Here is a 4,695-nt window from a genome sequence, read left to right as displayed (position 1 = left end):
CAAACTATAGACGTTCTAGTTGCTTCACATCTTAGCCAGTTCTTGGAGAATTGCACTTTTTAATTTATTTTAGGGAGTAGGGTCAGGGGATAAAGAGGAAGACCACCAAGGAGATGTGTTGACACAGTTGTAGCAGCAATGGGCTCAAGTGTAGCAACAATTGTGAGCATGGCGCAGGACTGGGCAGTGTTTCGTTGTGGGTCACTGTGAGTCGGAACCAATTCTATGGCACCTAACAAGTGAATGAAGGGCTACTTTGTTATGGTTTTTAAAAGCAAGTTTATTGAGTTACAACTCACATACCATATAATTGACATTATTAAAGTATAATAAATTGAATTTTAAAAATATATTTACAGATATGCAAAATCATTACCACAGTCAATTTTATAATATTTTTATCACCTCAGAAAGAAACGCTATACACTTTAGTTATTGCCCACTTAGCCTTTATTCCCCAGCCCTAAACACCCTTAATATACTTTCTGATTTTGTATATTTCCCTAGAGTGGACTTTCCTATAAATGTAACCATCTAGTGAATATGGAACTGGCTTCTTTAACTTGTTAAGTACCATGGAGTTGCTTCCGACTCATAGTGACCCTGCATAGGGTTTCTGAGGCTATAAATCTTTACGGGAGCAGAAAGTGTCATCTTTCTTCTGAGAAATGGCTGGTAGTTTTGAACTGCTGACCTTGAGGTTAGCAGCCCGATTCATAACCATTACGCTACCAAAGCTCCTTTACTTTAACTTAGCATTATGTTTTCAAGGTTCATACATGTTGTAGTTAGTTGTTGTTGTTAAGTGCCGTCGAGTTGTATTGGTACTTTATTCATGTCTAGGGTCAAGCAATACCTCATTGTAGAAGTCTGCCACATTATATGTATCCCTTCATTGATTGATGGATATGGGTTATTTTCAACTTTTGGTTATTAATAATATTGCTACTAGAAGTTTTCATGGACACATTTTGGTAAGGGCATATGTTTTTGTTTCTCTTGGACATATATATATCTAGCAGCAGAGTTGCTAGATAGTATGTTGTTGTATGATGACATGTAGGTTACAACTCAGAGTGACCCTTTATAGGGCTTCTGAGAGTGAATAGTGGGTTTGAATCACCAGCTTTGTGAATACCAGTTCACTGCTTTTCCTACAGTGCCACACCAGGGCTCTAGATAATGCAGTACTCTATTTCTAAATGTATGAGAAACTCCCAGACAGGTTTACAAAGTAACTGCACTATTTGCTATCCTTAACATCAGTGATTGAGGACTCCAATTTTTCCATATCCTATCCAAAACTTGTTATTAGTTGACTTTTTTATTATAACCATTCTAGGTTCCTGAGTAACTCAGTTTGCATTTGTCTACTAATCTAAAAATTGATGGTTTGAACCCACTCAGCAGACCCATGAGAGAAAGGACTGGTGATTGGCTACCAAGATTACAGCCAAGAAAATCAAATGAACGTTTCTAGTCTGTAACACGTTAAGTTTAAGATGATGTTGTCATGAGTCATGGTTGAGTGAGTCGCAGTAGGTTTGCTTTTGGGTTTGGTGACGTGGTGTTTCATTGTGGTTTTGATTTGATTTTTTTCTCTCTCTCTAATAACTAATGGAGTCCTGTTGTGATACTGTGGGGAAAACACTGGACTGCTAACCATAAGATCGGCAGTTCTAACCCACCAGCAGTTCCTCAGAAACCCTATACAGAGTCACTATGAATCATAACTCAATAGCACTTAACAACTACAGTGATGCTGAGCATCTTTTATATCCTTATTGGTCTTTTGCTTGCTTTATTTGGAGAAACATCTATTCAGAGTCTTAGCTTGTTTTTAACTAGGTTGTTTTACATTTTTATTATTGAATTGCAGTGATTGTTTACGTATTTTATGCACAAGTATCTTACTAAATATATGATTTGAAAACTATTTCCTCCCATTCTGTGAATTTTATTTTTATGGTAATATATTTAAAGCCTTCAATTATTTGTTGTTATTGTTGTATATTTTGGTAAAATCTAAGGATCTCTGGTAGCGTAGTGGTTACAAATCGGGCTGTGAACTGCAAGGTCAGCAGTTCGAAACTACCAGCTGTTCCACAGGAGAAAGATGAGGCGTTCTGCTCCTGTAAAGATTTACAGCCTCGGGAACCCTGAACAGGGTTGCTATGAGTCGGAACCGATTCCACGCACATAACAACAACAACAACAACAACTTAATCTATATTTTGTTTTGCTGCTCAGGCTGTTAGTGTCATACATAAAAATATATTGCAAAATCTGTCATGATTTGCTGCTTCTCAGAGTATTTTAACTTCATTTAGGTCCTTGATAAAATGTGAATTAATTTTTACATATAAGGGTACAATTTGTTTTTTTTTGTTTTTTGTTTTTGCATGTGGCTATCTAATTACTCCAGGGTACTGGTATGGAGATCCACGATTTGCTATGAGTCAAATCTGACTCAATGGCACTTTGCAATGATAAAAACATCTAGTTACTATAGCACAGTTTTCTGGAAAACTGCTCTTTGGTCTCATAGTCTATGTATTTTTCATCAAAATTCCAACTAGGTGTTTTTTTGGAGACATTATCAAGCTGATTCTAAAATATGTATGGACTTGCATGGGAACCAGCACATACTTTGGTAGCATAGTGGTTACGAATCGGACTGCAAGCCGCATGGTCAGCAGTTCGAAACTACCAGCTGTTCCGATGGAGAAACATGAGGCTTTCTGCTCCCATAAAGATTTACAGCCTCGGAAACCCTGTGTAGGGTCGCTATGAGTCGGAACCGACTCCACAGCACATAACAACAACAACAACAACATGAGACCAATTTTAGAAGTATTTTCATCTAAACCATATGAAGTCTTCTCAACCATAAGTATAAGCTATTTTCCCACTTATTTATATCTTTGTTGATGTCTTTAAACAACATTTTGCATTTTCAGAGTATACATTTTTCACTACTTTGTTAACTATATCCATACGTATTTTAATATTTTCAAAACTCTTTGTAAATAGTCTTGTTTTCGTAATTTTATTTTTCTGGTTGTTCGATGAAGTGTAAACAAATGCAATTTGTTTTTGTATGTTGATCTTGTATTCAGTATCATTGCAGTTATTAGTTTCACAGGACTGCAATAACAAAGTACCACAGCTGAATGGATTTAAATGACAGTAATTTATTGATTCTCAATTCTGGAGGCTAGAAGTAGAGATCCAGAATGCCGGTTGGGCCATGCTCTCGCTTCAGATACTTTAGGCATGCAGTCTTTGCAGATTCTTTCTTGTCTATCCCAGCTTTTGGTAGCCTTGGGTGTACCTTGATTTTCAGATACAGCACAGCTTCACCTCTGCTTCTGTCTTTATATGTTATGTGTGTTGTTAAGTACTATCGAGTTATTTCTGACTCATTGCGATCCTGATAGGGTTTCTGAGGCTTTTTAAATCTGTGGGAGCAGAATGTCTTATCTTTTCTCCTGCATGCTGGCTGGCAGGCTCAAACCGTGGACCTTGTGATACGCAGTTTGACAGTTAGGTTTTTGAAACCCCTCTACTTAAAACATAGTTTGTTTACCTGGAACTTAGCCTCCGTAACAGATTGCTGGGATCAGGATGATAGATTCTGAGCAGCTGCCCCCTGGGAAAAAATAGTCCTCCAACTTGGAAGCCTGGCAAAGTAGGAGCCGGGTGTTCTTGGCTTTACCATTCGGGAGTGGAAATTTTGTTTTACTGAGCTGAGAAGAGAAGGAAAGAAAGGACCTTGATTCAAATAACTATCAATACTCATTACTCTTACCTAGGGTTGGTACATTTTCTTTAATCTCTCTTCATTTTCTGTGTGCCTCAAAAATTTCATGGAAAAATAGAATAAAGAGAAAATGGAATTTTCCCACAAACTTTTTGCACTATCCTCACAATTGTTAGTGTGAGCCTATTGCTGCAGCTACTGTGTCAATCTATTTCATATGGATATCTCCAGACTGCAAAGCCATTTGAACTGCAAGGTTGGCAGTTCAAGCTCACCACCTGCTCCTTGGAAACCCTATACAGGGTCGCTATGGGTCGGAACCGACTTGATGGCACTAAACAGCAACATATATATATGTAATGGTGATGTGCTGTAGAGTTGGTTCCGACTCATAGCAACCCTGTACAGGGTTTCTGAGGCTGTAAATCTTTACCAGAGTAGAAAGCCTCATCTTTCTCCTGCAGAACAGCTGGTAGTTTCCAACTACAGACCTTGAGGTTAGCAGCGCAATACGTAACCACTATGCTACCAGAGCTCTCTCACTATACGTTTTTGAAACCCCTCTACTTAATGTAATACGTATATATGGCATCCTGGTGTGGTGCTGTGGGTTAATGCACTGGGCTGCAAGGTCGGCAGTTCAAGTTCATCAGCCATCACACAGGGTCACTATGGGTCAGAACCAAATCAAAGGCCTATGGTTTGGACGGTCTGCAATGCTTGGGCCCACAGGGACTTGAACTCCTGACCAGGTCTGCACGGTCTGCATCAGATTCCCCCTTATTTATTATTTGTTTAAGGGATGCTGCCTGTCTTAGGCGGACAGTGTTAATTCCTCAGTCTTACCTGTCATCGAAACTCATTGCAGCGTGGCAATGGCTCTGTCTTAGTTTGCCTTGGTTCCATGTGATCCTTACCCGTCTCTGGCCACA

The sequence above is a fragment of the Chrysochloris asiatica genome, unplaced genomic scaffold (genome assembly GCF_000296735.1).
Source record: "Chrysochloris asiatica unplaced genomic scaffold, ChrAsi1.0 scaffold00123, whole genome shotgun sequence".
Lineage (NCBI taxonomy): Eukaryota > Metazoa > Chordata > Mammalia > Afrosoricida > Chrysochloridae > Chrysochloris > Chrysochloris asiatica.
Note: the sequence above shows the minus strand (reverse complement) of the source record.